The sequence below is a fragment of the Poecilia reticulata genome, chromosome 16, assembly GCF_904066995.2.
Source record: "Poecilia reticulata chromosome 16, P_reticulata-male-v2, whole genome shotgun sequence".
Classification (NCBI taxonomy): Eukaryota; Metazoa; Chordata; class Actinopteri; order Cyprinodontiformes; family Poeciliidae; genus Poecilia; species Poecilia reticulata.
Genome location: NC_088845.1, coordinates 23086344 through 23105573, shown reverse-complemented (window position 1 = coordinate 23105573; position 19230 = coordinate 23086344).

Sequence of the window (19230 nt, the reverse complement as noted above, 5' to 3'; positions counted from 1 at the left end):
AAAACTAATCCTTCATTTTCCAGTTGAATCTGAGCTTGAGTGTTGTCAAGAAACCCTCCCACTCAGCCAGGGCTGCCCTCGGAAAAGGGAAGGAAAGGGGTGCGGGTGGGTGAGTTGGGTTATTTAGGTGTGTTGATTATGTCGTCAACAATTTAGCATTCAGAGGTCTATGTAAATAAATTAGAATATTATTGAAGAGTTTATTGATTATTTATTCAATTCCAAGAGTGAAAATTATTTTTGCCCAGATTTGTTACACGCAGACTGAAATATTAGTTTATTTTCATGTTTTTTGCCAACAGTTCATGTAAGCACAAATTCAATCTCTCAAGAAAATTTGAGCAGGTTTCAGTATAGAATTTTTTTTAGCACAATTGAATGTGGTGGCCTTCACAGTTACGGTGGAGGCTGCTGAATTGACAGTTGTCCAGCAGACAGTCGCTGAGAGTAAGCCACAAAAACGCTAAAGACGTTGAATGCTCATAGAGTACTGTATCCGAGAAAATGAACATCTGTCATGTTCTTCATGTTAAGCCACTCCTAACCCAGAGATGTCACAAGCATTTTGCATGGGCTAAGCTCTTTACTATTTAATGTACTTTCTTCTTTCTATCATGGGTGAGGAGAAGCACATATTCCAAATTACTTTAGCACACAGTTTGTGTTATCTGCTGATGTTGTTCTAGTCTTTCATCAAAGTTCAAAGTTAGCGCAGCACGAACCTCTGAAGCACTTTGTCCTTCCCTCTGCTTCCAAGGTTCATTTAGGTGCAGACTTTATCTCCCAACGAGAGCTGCCTATCCTGCCAAAAGTACCAATACTTCATTAAATGACCATGGTATCATTGTGCTTGATTGGTCAGTCAACTTGTGAGACCTAAACCTCATACACCATCTATCGGACACTGGGACGTGGAAAATGAAGCTTACTATACACAAAAATGCAGGTGAGCAGAAGGATCGTGACTTCCTTAACACCTTAATGTTACAACAGGCTGATCAGTGCCATGCTAAAATAACCCAATCATTAACCCAACCAAAAATGTTAGTGTATTTACTCTATAGCACATAGAAATACTTTTGGGTAACTCTGTACCTAAGACAATTTAGGGGTGACTGTTGCCACAGTGCTCCCACCCTAAAAGACATAATCTTCATCTGCCACCAAGAATGTTGAAAACTCAAACATGGATCCAGTTCTTCTTAACATAAAGTCATTGCATACTTTTGTTTTGAACTGTATGACATTGTCAGACATCTTATTTTTTAAAAAAAAGGTACTCCCTAATTAAAGCAAACCATCTAAAACCGTGAATGACTCTTGTTTAAATTCAACGTTGTTACCCCTTAGATCATCACTCACTTGATTTGATGTGTTTCCCCCACCTTATTATCATTTAGCACTCGGTCTGGGACCTACTGTATATGGGAGTCGTGGATGTTATAGCCTCTGGCCAACTTCTCATTCCTCAGTCCAAAATGCTTTCATTAGGAGATGGTTTATTGAAATGCATGCTTTATTCTCAGGTGGGCTCCCACAGGGGACTCAACAGCGTTGTCAAATAGCACCAGAGGCAGTCTCGCCCCCCTGCCCCTCACCTGCTGCTGCTCCCTTCAAATGTCAACATTTGTTCTCAATAAAAAGAGTTATTGTTTCTGAGAGGCAGGAAAGAAAAAGAAAGAGCAATTGCTCTGCAACCGGTCACCTTTGAACACATGAAAAGAAACTTCCTACCTGCCTCTTTGTTTGATTGAGAGCAATGGCAGGTGAAAATAGGAACAAGGTGCCAATTGCACATAATAAACCTCAAGCTGTGAAGCCTCTAATGAAACGATTGTAAATTTATTCCACAATTAGTCAAAATTGTGGAGAGGAGTTCCAGCTACTGTTTGATGAACTTGCTCTTTGGCTCACATCCCAAAAAAAAAGCAGTTGCAGAAGAAACTGCAGTGCCCTTGACAAAGTGTGGATATTGATTCTCAAAGGAGAAACAGGCTATTTGCTATTTTGCAGACACTGCTAGGAAGGACTGTGGCTAACGTCACACAACACCTCCCAAATGATACCTGGTCAAATTTTGTTTTATAAATAACAATCCTAAAAGTGTTGAATGCAGGCCCATTTAGTCTGGACAGGTGTTGAACAATTACCAAGGCTGATATAACACTAAAACAATGTATCTGTTATTAAAAGGCATTTGCAATTGTCCATAATGAAGCAAGTAAAATGATGATAAAATGGTTGACAGAGAAGGAAAACATTTTTCAGAAAACAGCCAAGAAGATTCTGGTAACTTTAGGTAAAGTACAGAGATCCGCAGTTCAGGTTGTGAAATTAGCCAACAGGAAAAATATAAGTTGTTGACTCCACAAATGTAGCTTTTATGAGAGTGTATCAAGAAGATGTTTGCTTATAGGAAGCCATGAGAAATTAAAAGAATGTGGAACGAGCAATCTATGGCAAGCATAAAACACTTGGTTTAGAGTAGCGGTTCTCAACGTGGGCGGTACCGCCCCCCAGGGGGCGTTCAGAGGACGGCAGGGGGCGCCGGCGGACATTTTTGCAAAAGGGGGGCGCTGGGATTCCTTTGGTGGGCGTTTGGTCGAAGGTAAACTTTACACCTTAAATGCACAACAATACCAGTTTAGACTTCGAGCCACTTGGTAAAACTGTATTGTGTAACATTAAATCATGCTTGGCTGCAACTGTATTGATAGCAGCTCTTCTTCTATTCAGTGTTTTTTAGCTTCTGTTAGCTTCTTGGCGCAGCTCCGTTCTCCTGCTACTGGTAGCTAAAATCACAATACCCTCACTGTGTATCCCTCTGAAAAATGAACCTATTTAAATAAAGAAATCTTTCCATGGGTGATGCCACAATAGAAGGGCGTTCATTTTATAGCATTAACACCGGTGCTGTAAGTGGTCCGGTATGACACGGATAGAACAACACATGACTTTTAAATTTCAATAATCAGAATGCAGAAATTGTTTCCATTGTTTTAAAAGGTTTATGTCAGACTGCCTTTTCCCCATCGATACGTTTCCTGACCGCCCTGCACCTTAGGGGGTTAAAAAAAACAAAACAAAAAAACAACCCAAGGCGCACATTGCGCAAAACTCTGAAACAGGAGAAGCGGGACATAAAACGGAGCGACAAACTAGATGTGAATTATGGCATTAAAACAGAGAATCCGACGCTGAACAGTGAACAATCAACACATGATGTGAAACACATGACCATTAGGCGGCGCAGCAGGTGATGAGTGAAGATTACTGGTGGTCAATAAACGATCAAATAAATCTAGCAACAGGAAAGAAACTAAAGTGGACATAGCAATAAACCAAGAGAGGATAAAACTAATCAAAGGAAACTAAATAGAAATGAATGAAGAACAAAATGCAAGAATAAACTAAGAAACTAAAGTAAATACAGAGGAATAAACTGATATGGCAAGACATTTAGAGCAATAATTAATACAGAGGACTGTATGGCAAGAATAAACAGACACTGTTTCCAGATAAAAGGTAAAATAATCTTGTTGAAATGTTATGGGTTTGTAGAGACCATATCTAGTACTGAGAATAAATATATCTTACAGACCATAACAGTAAAGAACTGATCACTTATTTATATTTTTAATTAGATTTGATATATTTATTTCTTCAATATTATTTTTCATGTCAATGTTAATGTCATGAGGCTGATGGCTCCATGACACTTTCAATTTGTCTCATTAGGATTTGATTAAGAACCAGATTTGTTCTTTGTAATTTCTGTCCAGTAAAACTATTAATCTATAATCAATAGACAGATCTATATAAAGATATGATCCATGTTTCTGTCTCATGGCATTAAAAGGACCTGGAACTTTTGTTTTTCCACTGAAAGCTCTGGTTTGCACAATAAATGCCATGTGAGTGAAGTTTTATGGATGATACTCTGATGTCCCATTCTCCTGAAGGCATCACAGAGCTGCACCACCAGAAACCAACAGAAACACTGAAGAGAAGAAGAGTTATGATTAATGTAGTTACAGTTCTATCCATGTTTTAATGTTGCAGAGCTCAGTCGTTTTGCAAATAGTTCAAAGTTTAAACTGGCATGTTGAACATCTTTTATCTGGTCATTTTGTGCAAGATTTAACAACTAGAAAATTACAGAATAATATTTTTTCCACTCTGATTTGCTGCTGTTAGGCCTACGAATTTTAACTTGAATGTTCGTTGCATTTTTCGTAGACGCCTGTGAAAATAATTTCTATTCCCATGACTTTTTTGTTCTCTGGGAAATTATTTTTGATGATAAATACAGAAGCAAGCATACAAATCAAAACATCTACAATAGCGATAGTAATATTAATTATAAAATAATAGTCAGTGCAAAGTAGCCTGCAAATTCTTTGGTGGGGGGCGGTGAGGGACCTGGATGAAGGCTAGGGGGGCACTGGGCTGAAAAAGGTTGAGAAACACTGGTTTAGTGGGTGCTCTGGTCATATGAGATCAAAATATAAACTATTAGCCCCTCGTGAAAAATGTTATGTTTAGAAAAAAATTGACACTGTCCATAAACCTCAAAACACCCTTACTAAGGTGAAGCATAGTGGTAGCAGCTGGGAACTGGAGACTGTGGTGTAGCTTTACCTTCCATCTATCAGAAAAAAAAACCTTAAGCATACTCCCAGAACAGATTAAGGTATTGGAGTGGCCAAGTCAAAGGGCTGTTCATCCAGTCTGATTGGGTTTGAGCTATTATGCAAGGACTGTTTTAAACTTTCTGTACTTGTTGGCAGAGATACAGAGTTAGGGAGTGCTGCAAACAAATGCCTGTCTTTCTTCTGATCAAACAAACATTTACCACTTCCATTCATGTCACAATTACCGCAATGTGTTTATTAATCAGACAAAATCACACTGAAGCAAAATGAAACTTAATTATTTCAACGTCAACCCATTAGAAGAAAAACAAAATGAAAGGGTGTGACGACCAAATTTAAAGTCATTTCGGTATTGCTAAATTCAATCCACGGGATACCAATTACCGTCAGAATCCTGCCACACGGCTCACCAGCGAGTCACCGCACTAAGGACCGGCTGTCATTGAAAACTAAATTGATGGTATCGTTGAGCTCATAGGCTTCAGCTGAGCATAGACAAGAGAGCAAGTGGAATCATCCCCTCTTATCACTGATCAAACAGGCAGCTCAATATGTGCAGATAATTCATGAGCTCTTTCTATCTTTTATCCGTCCATCAATCCTATCGCTTGCAAAATACTTCAGACAGTAATCTCTGATCCACACCTTTAGAAGCGAAACTTGATTCAAAGTGAAAGAGGGCTCCTTCTGACGCACAATACGGCCGCTGTCACAAATTTGGAGGGATGACAAGAAAATATTAGGTGTGCTGATTACCCAGAGAAAATGCATCATAGTTTGCACCCTGTTTTAACCTCTTTACCTTACTTTATATAATCCCCCCACATATTCTCAGTCTTGTTAAAGTCAGAACATACACAGAATAGTCCTGTTCCCTTTACTGAACCTTTTTTCTTCTCATCTATCCTTCTGATGTTCTTACAGCTTTCATGCTCAACCTGCCTATTAAGACCTAACCATAAATACTGCTGATGCTCAGACTTAACCGTAAGTAGCACTAATATCGGGGAGAAGATTGGGAGACCAAAGAGCTTGACGTACAAATCAGGCACAGTTGTGTTTAATAAAACACATCAAAGTGGACAGGGGGGGACTTTAAAAGTGAGTACGGGGTCCTGTCCTCTCATAAAGGTGTCAGCCGAAATGTTTAATACTCTGAATGATCAAGGCCAATAAGCTGAGCTGGGATTTAATACACAAACACACACACACACGCACACAGGCATGCGTATGCACGCCCATACACACGCACGCACGCACACGCGCACACACACACACACACACACACACAAATAATTGCCAATGCAACAGCTTAAACAAGGTCATTAGAAGCTCTAACTTCTGCTCCTAATTGACAGTTATGTTTAATGCCGGTGGAAAGTAAACAATCCAGAGGAGAGTGTTTCACCTTTAGGCTGTAAGTCAGATAACAAAAACCCGGTTGTGGAACTTGTCGGAAAGCTGGATGTATAAGAAGAAACACAATACATTCAGAGCTTTGTTTATGTCAATCGTTTTGAAAACACTTTGTGCTTTTGAGACCATAAATCAAAATCAGTCATTGTATGGTGACTTTTACAGTTAAGTAGTTTTTATTATTATTTTTATTATTCACTTTTTATATATTTGCAGCACCGATTAAGTTGTATTAAAAGTTTCAACAAATGACTGTGTAATAGTCATGACCAAAACACTTTACTTTGGTGTTCAGCTTTTGATTTTAGCACTTTTGAGTGTCAAAAGTGCTGAAATTACTTTTTTAATTTCAGTAGATTATCATAAAAGTACTAGCATTTGCCAGAGAGCCCAAAACCTTCTGCACCTACTCTTATAACATAACCAGTTCAACCAGTCAATTTATTTCACCTATTTTTGTGTAAAATATCACCATCATGAAAAATACTCATCTTGCTGATTTTTTCACATTGTTTATGGCACTTTTGTTTTATTTTTCTTTTAAGCTATGTGGAAGAAAAAAAACACATAGCATTTTTGTGTCTACATGTGTATGTTTGCGTCAAGTTTCTGCCCACGTGAAGTTACCTCTTTCAAATAAGATCCAATGTGACCAATGTGTGGAGCTTTGAAGATTTCACATAAAGCGTTGTTTTATCTGGAAGTGGCACAGTGGAAACCTATTATGATGTGGCTTCAAGAGCTTGGTAACAAGAGCAATCATCTGAGAAGCAGCCAGGAGGCTCATGGTGACTCTGGAGGAGCTCCAGGGATCCACGTCTCAAGTCAGAAAATGTTCTGAAAGGTCAACCATTGGTTGTGCTCTCTACAAATGTGGCTCTGATGAAATAGTGACAAAGGGAAAAACCATTGTTGAATGAAAATCACAAGAAATCTTGTTTTATGTTTCCCTCAAGCCATATGCAGACACAGCAAACATATGGAAGAAATGGCGAATACAGGCCACCAGACTAAGTGGAGGTTTTACAGACAATGACCCTAAATATATATAGCTAGAGATGCAATATAATGCTTAAGATGAAAACATAGTCGAAATGGCTCAGTCAAAAACCAAACCTCAAGCCGACTGGCATCCGTTGCTAGACTTGAAGGCTGAGGGTCATCCTTTCAACCTGACTTAAAATTAAGTTATTTTGTACAGAATTTGCTAACAATTCTAGCATCTGCATGTATGTATAAGGTAGAACAGCAGCTGTAATCTTTGCTTTAACTGGAAAAAAAAGATACTTTTAAAAAAGACTTTTTTATTTGTATTAAAATGTGAAACTCAAGTACATTTTTCTACTTTTTCTTGCTCTATCACATAAAATCTCCCCCCAAAATTAATTCTTTATGGTGGTAATGTGAAAAAAAGTCAGTGGAATGAATATATTTAAAAAGCAATGTGTATCTAAATCTTGAATTCCCTATAGCAAGCTTTAACACCAGCAAGAAAAACAAGTGGATAAGGAAAACATAAAAAAAAAAAAAAAAATGTGTTTCTCTTCTCCTGTCTGTCTGAAGTGTTTTTTAAATGAGCTCAACATGTCTGCACTAAACCTTTTTTTTTTTTTTTTCTCCTATCAAGTGTTCCGGGAGACACAGGGGAAGTGATTCATGTTAAACAGAATCTGTCAGACGTGTCGGCTAATTAAACGAACCCCTGCTTTAAGCAAACACTTTAGTGTCATGGCTTCTGACTTGACTGTAGCGTTTTAACCTGAGCTACTTTCACACACACTGAAAGCACAAAATGTAAATTTATTTCAGAAAACCTGTGACACTACAAGCTAATTTAACATAACCTAGAAGTTGTGCCTTGAGGCACAGTTTTAGGCAATGTACATTAACTGCTTAAATGTGTCTTTTGAAAATACTACTGAAACACTTGGCGTCTCTTTAAAATCATAAGCAATGAGAAAGCAACACGTCAAAGAAGCATAAAAACCTTATGATATGAGTTTGGGGATCATCTTAAAGATCAATGACTTTGTTTGATTTAAGTATATGGTATGACATAGGAAGCAAGAAATAGACGAGAATGCTTTTATGCAATTTATTTCAGAATTTAGCAGGCATATATATATATATATATATATATATATATATATATATATATATATATATAGTGGATATTATAAAACCAGTTTAATGAATGATCAGACCCAAAATTGAAGTTTAATGCATCGCATTACATTTAACATCATTCATAGTTTAAAAAGCCCCTTTTGCCTATTACTAAGTGTTAACAATATTCTTCCAATATAATTTAGCCTCAGTTCGTTTATGTCAGATTATTTACTTACAACAATCAAATTCTTAGCTTCCAAACTTTTACCAAAACTATACAATGTAGAATCACAAATACACAAAGTTTTAGGTACTTTGTTACTTATTCATGTATAATTAATGACACCTGTTTTATATTTGCAAATTATTTGTGGCATGACGAGTTTGGTTTAAAATGTCTAGAATAGGTGTATATTTTATGTTAAAAAATTAGCTAGTGACACTTTCTTACGCAGCAAAAACATGTTTCTCAGTGAAGGCAACATTTACTGAGGACCTCCACACTGATTAATGTAAAATTTTTAGGACATACCACAGAACTGTGCAGGATACCTCGTGTAATCTTTAGCAATTATTTATTTTTTAATCTATGCAGACGGTTCTGTTTTTAATTGTTCCATCTCCATCTAATGCTGTATCTGAAAAGTTTTTACATCAGGGATATTTGCTCTTTTGTGTCGATTTTTTTTTTTTTTTTTTTAAGTCAGTCACGATTATCTGTTGCCTTTGCCATCACTTCTCCACAATTGTCATACAGGAAGACCTGCTTACTCTAAAGCTCTACTGGCAGACGGTCAACTCAATCCTGAAAAATCAAACTTCATTTTGACATTATTCTGAATTCGCTCATCAGATATTAAAGAGTAAACGAGTTAATACTGTTGCATTTCCTTCTTTAAGTAATAAAGTTTGTATTTTCTGAAATGTCATTTTCTACGACAAAATCCTCAGAAAGCTCACTATTGTGAGCCATGAAGCATGTTCTTAAAGGTCATGCAGAGTTTTTCAGTGTGTCTCCATCAAAATCTAAATGAAACATAATCTTTAAGCCATAAGCACTGATGCCCCCCAACTTCTACCACCCACAGGCTCGTCTCTCCTCCCTTCCTTTCCCTTTTCAAAAACGCTCCAGCTCTTCTCCTCCTGCGCTCTAAATAGCGTTATTCCCCATGAGGTGGGCAGGGGGTTTGCATGCTGCCAAGAACATTGCTCTTTCCCTGCTTTCCTCCATCTCTTTCCTCTCTCAGAGGACAATCCTCCTTTGACTCTCAATTCACCCAGGAATATTAGCCTTATTGCATTTAATCACCAAATTCTCGCACCCTAAAGATTTCAATTCATTAAAGGCACTCAGATATTCAGACCAGCTGCTTCCTGGCGACGGCCTAAAGACAAGGTGGAGACAGACGGGCTCTGAGTGTGTGAGTGTGTTCTTTTTCTCTCTGTGTGGAAACAGGGCAACCCAATCCTCAGCAATGCCCTGGCTGTGCTCAGCACAATTCAGCGACAGCTATACCTAATCACGCTACATGGAGGTGGTTGAGCTTTTACTACGTGGTTGTGTGTGTGTGTGTGTGGGTGTGTGTGTGCGTGTGCATGCACAAGGTGCAAAAATGTCTGCAGAAGGGTGCACATTCCGCAAATGCATAGAAAGTGCTTGTGCTTGCTGGATGTACACACACACATATGCATGCACACACACAGCCAGCTTTGCAAGTCTTTGAAAGGACAGACTGTTGATCCCTCCACAAGCAAGCGAAGCGGCTTACCTCTTTCTGTTACAGAGGATTGGAGATGCATTCTAATACAATTACGCTGACGAATAAAATGCTTGTATCGGAGCGAGGAGGTACCATAGCAGCATCAGAGTACTTGATGCTGTCCAAATGCACTTGACTAAAAGTAATAAGACCTGCGGATAAATATTAAAATTATGTTAAAATGTTTTTTCCATTTAAAAAAATTTTTTTTAGCATGACATCTGTTTTGAGAGAGTATATGTTAGTGTAAAAAAAAACAACAAAAAAAAGGTACTTTGTTTCAACCGTGACTATTGTAAACCATTTGGGTGCCCTAAGCACAGAGGCTTTGTGAAATGTGTTTTATTGTCTAAAATTTAGATCAATACCAAATGTAAATTTCATGGGGACGGGGTAAATGGAAAATGGTCAATACTCGAATAGCTCTTTCTCAAGTGCAAAGGACCCCGGAGCGCTTCAAACTACATTCAGACATTCACATGCTGACGATGGCAAGCTACTGGACTGTAGCCACTGCTGCCCTAGGGTTAGGGCAGTCTGACAGAAGCAAGGCAGCCATGGACCCTCTGACCACCACCAGCAGACGAAGTGGGTGAAGTGGCAACCCACCAGTTATTGAATAAATTCCTACAGTCGTTGCCACCGTTGCCCCAAAAAGAAAAATGTAGAAGGAAATCAAAGTTTCATGCTCACTTTTGATTCATCAGCTTCCAACACCAGAACTTAAAAAAAGAGAAGTCTTTGATGGTGAAATGTATGTTTAGTTGGGCTCTCCACTTAGGATTGTGCACTTGGGTAGACTGCACAAGATCAAGTTCTCTTTGTTGGAGGCATTTTCCTCCAACTGTGAACATCTTATATGCAACAATGTGACAGTCCTGGGAGAATTCACTTTTCATTTTAGAGAATCTTATCTAGAATCTGATCTCAGTGCTCTCCTCAACTTTACAGAGGATTAAACACCTTTGTTTTGAGTCAACAATATACTCTGTGAATGAGTGGCACAGCTGACGGAGCTGCTGTGACATGTCATAGATTTCACACCGTCCCACAGATTCAGTTCTCTCTCTCTCATGAGAAACTATGTAGAGAGAATATTTGGCCTATTGGATGTATACCGTACATACGTTACCCACCAAATCACATCAACAAAGAGACAACAAAGAAGACTGAACATGAATAAAACTCAAGTATTTCTTCAAGTTTAAGTGCAATAAACAAGGGTGAAGGAGTTCAGTTTTGAAAGTTTTATTGATTAATCCAGACATGGCCATCTTAAAAAATGACAGCTACACATGTAATGCAATCCATACTGCTGGAGTATGCAAAATATATTCAGACTGCGTATGCACACCACTGCAAAAGAATTGATGCAACTGTGACTAAAACATTGCAGCAAACTCCATTAATATTGTTCCTTAAACGTATGCAGTAGTGTTAAAACATTGGGCATGATGCTTGCTTGAACTGATGTTAACTGGCCCATTTTCTGATTATTATACTGCATCATTCTAAAGTATTTAGTTAATGAGATACTAATAAAACCAACAGATTATCTATAAATCTTTAAGTTTGTCAATGTTTAATTTTTTTTTGTGTGTGTGTCTTCTGCATCATTTATATTTATTTTTGCAGTTACATAAGCAAGGCAGTTCACACTTGTGTTTTTATTCCTCAGCTTTAGAGCAGAGACGTGTGGGAAGGTTTTAATTAAAAACATGTTGCACAATCCCAAGTGAACTGCATTCACTTGACATTAATTTGCTCATTTGGGTGCCAGGTTCATATTACAACATTAAAACGAGTGTGTGCCAATAAAAACAAGTCAAACTCATACTTGCAATGTGTGCTTCAGAGAGTAAATCATTTCTATTTCCTTCTAGCAAATGGTCTGTCAGGAGAAAGTCCGCAAATGTTAACCAAAGTATTAAAGCGATTCGAGAGTAGTTGTAACAGCAGCATTGGTTTGAGCAATGTTTATTTTAGATGTAAAAACAACACAGTAAAAGTACTGTAGGCTGTTTGTTTCTCATACATTTAAATCAAATGTCGTCACACAGACGTCGCCATGTTGTTTATGCTGCAATGCATTCTGGGTAAATGACATGCAGTCCTATATTTGGTAGGTATGGCCTAATAACACTATTTAAACAAGTATATGTTTTATTATTATTATTATTATTATTATTATTATTATTATTATTATTATTATTATTTTAGCTTGAGGAGCCACCTGAAGATTTGATTGTCACATGAAAAAATCAACAAAAACAAAATCAAGATATTAAAGTGGAAAGGTAAGACTTTACTATTTTCCCTAACTTGTTTCAACGCAACCACTGGATGTCCAGATCCATCTGGTGGTGGTACATGTGTGTACCCACCCCTCTTTTTCCCCAATTGGTCCATCAATCTGGTTTATTAAGCACATGACAAAGAGCATCTGACAGAAAAATAATACTTGAATTACACGGTGACTTGCTCAAAGCGCACGTCTGAAGATTCCTGTGCCAACAATTAGGTAAAGGAACCTGGCAACATTAATGAGAGCGGAGTGCTGGTCTCCCAGGAGCCTGTCTTTTGGCTCCTCTGCTTCCCAGTACAGTCCTAGGCGACTGGGCATGCCTTACAAGATCTGATTAGTTCTAAATTAAAACTTCATTAACTGTCAGGCTGCATTAACAAAATGGTGGGAAAACGCTTTTGTTGAAGTTCATTGTATTGCATTGTCTCCACTTTGATAATGTTTGCTTGTGTAATGTGTCGTACTTGTTCTCTCCGCATATTTTCAACCTTCATTTTTGATTTTTAAGACCACCTTTTAGTTGAAATGTTTGTGAACTCAAGCAGACCAAAGACTGCTAAAAAAGCAAAAAAAATGGATTAAAGCATTTTGAATAAATACAACCAAACCAAACACTTGTGTCCCGGGAGAAATGGCTCATGGTCTTTGACCAAAGACAAAAGAGACACTAAAATCTGGTGACACTCCATTTTCTTTTTTTCTTTCTTTTTTTTTTTTTACATTTTGTGAAGGAGGAATTTGTGCCCATGTCTTCTTCAGAAGTTTTCATGTTGTTCCTTCAGTGGTTTGTGGTGGAGTAAAATTATGAATAAATGTGCTGTTGTGGAAGAGAACATTTAAATAAATACTAACACTGATAAATTACTGGAGGAATGTCAACACCAGGGAAAAGTATTTATGTTCCACTTGCAATATTTATTTTTTTATTTTTTTATTCATACATCATTCAATCACGCTAGCTTATTTTGTTTGTGTGCCTGTGGTGCAGGATTTGGAGGTTTGTATGAAAAACATTTTTTTTGTTTACCATCCCTTTGTCTTCCTCCACACCTTGTTTAACACAAAGTAAATTCACATGTTGAAACTCTTCGTAGTGCCTCAGCGTCATTGTAACCACCTGGGCTAGCATTACCTTAACCCACCCTACAACACCTGAAGGCCTGAAGCCACTGCAAACACATTCATAACTGACAGTATAATTGATCACTCATAAGCTTTGAACACCTTTTTTCCCCTCAAATATGAGTTATCTGCCAAGATAAAGTAAAATATCTGCTAGTCAGGTTTCTCTCTCTCTCTCTCGTTCACTCACACATACACGACTATTGAGTGAAATATTTCCGATCATACTCGGGTGTGTAACCGCGCGATTCTTCTGCTTAACACCTCATGCATGGCCACAAATCACTCACTGCTCTGGGTTTTTGATGAAAAAAAAGTTATGACAATGTTTTCCTGCTCAAGGCTGCCAAGTTCCCCTCAAAGACAATGAAGCTCAACAATGTCAGCAAAGGGTCTTTCTTAAGTTTTGCTGAAATGAATGTGCTTAAAGTGACTAAATAATTTTTGTAAATATGCTGGTATGAATGGCTAATGCTAAAGCACGCATGAAAGGCTTTATTTAATGTTTTTTTTTATAGAGCTTCTTCCAGTGTCTCTGTTTATGGGAAAAGTAAGCAAATGCCTTGTCTTTGAGTATGAACACAAGTGAATACTTTTAAGACCTCTGCTTGGGTTTCGCTTGGTAACAGGTATGTTACAGCACAAGGAAAAAAGAATGATGAGAACTAATTGAAGAAGCACCTGGTCAAGTGATTTATCAAAGCCTTGCAGCTGGAAAGAAGCTTTTACCCATGAGGGAATTCAACACTTTTCACCGACGAGCATCTTAAAACAGCAATATGCACCTGGTGGCAGAAAATGAGACACAGAAGAAAGAAGAACAAAAAAATGCAGTGTAAAATGACGTTTTTAAAGCATTAATTTACAAATCAGGAAAGCTTAGAGGTATATGCACAGAATATCAGGAATGCTTTCAGGAAATAGGCTAAAGAGTAATGGCAGTGATAGAGATAAGCAAGTGTGAACTTGAGAGCAGAATTTTCTTCCCTTTACAGATTTAATATTTTTCATTCACTGCTTCTTTGTTCTTCACCACAATTCTGTTTGATAAATCTCTGCAGAGAGCATCAGTTTGTGCTTGACATTACCGCACGCAGTTTAATAACTTCCTCACCTGCAGACTCTGATGTAAGCACTACTTCTTTGAAATAGCTGATGGGAAGATATGTTTCAATCATTTTTAATTTTTATGGGGTAGATTCTATCTATTGTGCAATACTTAAGACAAAACATTTAGAAGGGAGAAGAGCACTTGGAAGAGAGATTTTGCATTTGGAAGCAATTGTCCATTTAGCAAATATTGTTTTTTTTTTTTTAGAGGAAGACAAATGTCATTATGCTAAAAGATCATTAACCAGTCAGTTTTTAGAAACCTGCACTCTGGACTTGTATAAGAGTTCATGTTATAGAATGAAAAGAGAAAAAAAACTAAAATTTTCCCAGTACAGTTAAGGTAATCACAGCCAACATATGTAACAAACTACTCTGCTCCTTCTTCTCTGATCTCCATAATTATTACTTTCATCCAAATAACAGCCACTACCTGGGTTGATTCTCCTTTCCTCATATGTTCTTCTTGAACTCAAGATAATTTTTTTCTAAGAATATTTTTTGAAACACTCACACCAGCCAGTTTCAAACTCTCTTAAATCCCCATTTTCGCAGCATTATTACGTTTGGCTCGGACATCACCAAGCTAGTTAAATGCCCAAAGGCACCGACTTGCCGTCAACTCGCTGGCTGATTCTCAAACAATTCTCAAACAGCATTGAGTTTTTATGCGAATGGCAATGCATACACACGGTGAAAATGAAACCACCAAAATAAGATACAACATCGACTCGTATTTATACACTTATGTCTGTGCGTGTGGATTAATGTACATTCATTTCATTGGGCGCGACAGTTTCAGTCTGCTTGATTTGTGCACACGTTTATCAGGAATCTCAGGGAGCAAGTGCACCTTCGCATTCCCTCAGGTGCTTCCATACTGCAGAGGTAATAGCCTCTGAAATCACTCAATGATGACTGAGGGGACCAGCATGCTTCCTGACCCTCTAAAAGCACTACAGTCAATTATGAGACCTGCTTAGAGGTATTTCACTCGTGCCATAAGACATACTCACACATATAAACACAAAGAACTGCATAACATAGATAATGTCACAACCAGATAAATCTACTTCTGACTTTACCCCAGGCTGGGCATGACTCTTAGCGCTGTGAAAGTCTCAGATCAGTCAACCATCCACTTGTACTTGAGCAGCTATAGAGACATATATAGATATATCAGTTAGCTATCCTCACTGTGAGGCCTTTCTACTCAAGTTCATGTAATTTTTGACAATTCATCAAACACACACTCATAATCATTCAATCTACTAGCGACGTGTCCTATAACCTGCGGACCATTCTGTGATCCAGAGGTTGCTATATTTGAAAAAGGCTGGAAATAAGTTTCTTCTCTCTTATATTTTCAAGTACGGTAGCATCACCATATGGCATCTTGCTTATGAGCAAGATAAATACAAGGAGTTGCTTTCATCTTTATATATGTCTGTGCATCAAACTGATGGACAGGAGAAATACAAAGGGATAATAAAAAAAAGTTTAAAAAAAACTCCACACACCACTGCCAAAAGTCACGCACACACACAGCACCCCATACTTAACCATCACTACAGTGGCTGTGCACAGTGTACATCACTGCAGGCAAGGTTACCTTTGTTATTTTGGCTCCTCTTGCCAGATGCCTCTGTAGGTACTTCCCCCTCGAGCACTTTGCAGGCGCTGTAAGAGGCGTCCATGTGCACACCTCTCTTAGTGGGAAGGCACACAGTTGCATTATCGCGTGCACGGGAGCTCACGGTCGCATCCGCACACGCTCGGGTACGCGGTCCGCCATTGTAGTTCCTCATAAACATACACACTCGTACACACACACAAAAAAAGCCCACACACACACAGCACACCCCCACCACCCCTGGGTGATGAACAACATCTGCTTATCCATCCCTCCGTCCCTGCCCCTGGCGTGGCTGTTGGCATCCTCCTGGCTGCCCTGCCACAATGTCATTCTGTCTGCCTCTCTGTCACCCATTACTAAAATGTGTAGTGACAATCAGAATTTTTCAACACAGAGCCCCTTTTTGCTTTTTATCACCATGATGAGGCCAGCAGCTCTGGTCTGCACTGTGGCCTGATTAGATGGCTTGTTATTTATGCTTTAACTGCTAAAAAGTGACACATTTTAATCCAAACCAGATGTCAGGGGAAAAGGAATAACTTTTTAATTTTATCTCCAGGATTAAATTGATATCACTATTGGTTTTTATTACAAAATATACCAAACGTCAGCTATGACTGGAAGCTGCTTTGAAATACAGTTTTACCCCACTACTGATGCTTTAAAGAAACATAAAAAGTATGTATACATCTTCAATAATCTGCTCTCTCCATAGCTGTTTTTTTTCCCCCTCTGTATGAACATCTTCTCTTTCACACCTAGAGTAAGCTAAGCTAAACAATTGGCTCTGATGTTGGCTAATTGGGACGGGCTCCTGTGGCGAGGTGCGGGCAAAGCGCTTGATGAGGCATAAAATGATGATTAATTAATTTACTGCTCAGTTGGTCGTCAAACTGAGAGCTTTATGAGGCTCCCAGCAGTGAGCTAGCCAAACCCAGCATACAGCAGAAACACACGCATGCACGCACGTCTTAAACATACCAACAGCTCAGCCTCCGTATTTGTAGACGTACACACACCACGCACACACTCTTGGTGCTCCCTATGGTTAGTACAATGCACAAAAGTGAGCTACCCTGCCTTTGCAATGACCTGTGCTGGAAACTTGATGGAAATGCACTTGCTTTCAGTTGGATGTGTCTGAGAAACTGTACATACATCATTTCAAAAGCCGATGCACCATATTATCTTTTGTAAAAATATTGATATATTTCAATTCAGGATTTAATTACATTCGATTTCATTATTTTCCTATTCATTTTGACTGTATCTGAATGTGGGGAAAAAAGCTTTAGAAAACACCTTTTGACCAATTTTGAAAGCCTAAGTGACATTTATAAATTTCAGATTTCTTTTGCTTTGTGTACATTTCAATAAACTGTAAAACTTAGCTTGTAAACAGAGATTCAAATTGTTACAAAGTCATCTGGATGCACACATTACTGTAAACATTATTGATTCTAAAATATAGACTTCAGTCTAATGTAATTGTTAGATATGGAAAATAAAAAAAGCACATTAAAAAGTTATATTGATGTCAAATAAATTTGATTTTTGAGTTGCCTGACTCTTACTGTTCTGTCTCAAACATATCAGGGCAGAGAAGGTTTTAAAGAAAAGGAAAACGATCAGGGATTAAAGTGAAGCGATTTGTATCAGGTAGAGAAGCACCTGAACTCTCACTATCTGCTGCATCTTCAGTCAGCCGTGTTTATTTGCCTTTATCAGTGGGACTGATTTCATGATATGCTGACCTTTCAACACAGCTACGTTGTTTTATGTGATATGCTAATGTGGCTAAGAAAGTAAGAGGAATATTCAAGTGGATTGGGGGATGAAACAAATACGTAAAAGTTTTATCAAGAGCTCTTTGAATCTAGTGTTAAAAAGTATTGCAAAACACCGATAACCTCCTGTTGGAATTATCCATCACAAACAATACATGATGCTGTTTTTATTCGCTATGACTGGATGATTTTTCCCATTTACTTGTATGAACAATCATATTTCAGTGGTGGTGATGATAGCTTTCCATCATGCTGGTTAAAACATAATTATTAAGTCATCTAAGGTATGTTAAATAGCAGTGGCTGCCTGTTCAACACCAGGCCCTCCACACCTAAAATGGTGAAGGAGAACATACAGTATGTACAGTCCCTGGGGTAAACAGAAAATCCCAATTTCTAATCTGTATAAAACTGAAGATATTTATGTCTCAACATTTGATCGCTGAGATGCTTTGATGAGACACTGACCACCTACTGAAGGTATTTTAAAAAGTAACATGTTTCAAAATCACAAAAACTTCCCATCACACTTAGTTTGGAACTTGTTTATTATGATATCAGAGAGAGCGACAAAGTTTAGCCGATGCATATTACAGACTAAGGTTTCCATTATGGGTTCTCTGTTATTAGCTCTCTGATATTTTACTTTATTGTTCTCCTGAACATCAGTAACCCAACAATGAATATAAGTATACATTATGGGCCAGTTACTTTTTCTATGTGATATTTTTTATTTTCTTGTTTTACCAATTTGTACAACATTTGTTCATAATTGGATATGAGGCAAACATGTTGAGTCGTGTTGCTCTTCCTGACTGGTTTTCATACTACAGTACTTTTGGTGACTATACACTACATTTTGCTATGTCCGTTTGTGAATTGAATGAAGACTCACCTCCATAAATCCTATGTAGTCAACATTTGATATTTACTATGGTGATGTTTTTAACAGTCCCAGAAAATGCTCCTCGTCTAATTCACTGATGTCTACCTTCACATTTAAAGCAATAACAGAGTCATGTCTTAGGTTATTTTGTCATAACTCATTTTTAACATTTTTTTTTTCTCATCAGACAGCTGTACAATCCACATACTATGTTGTCACAGAACAGAGAGTATGGACAATTAATACAAAAATATTAACTGTGTTTCCTGTAGTTTATTTTGAAAATGCAATTTAGAGCAAGATAACACCATGTTCTATACAGGTGCACATACTTCTTTTTTTTTTGGACATGACAAGATGCTTGTAGCTGCAGGTGAAGAGTCTTGGCGAAGACTTAGAAGCAGACTCCTTGGCAAGCTTCAGACTCATCACACATCAAAGCCC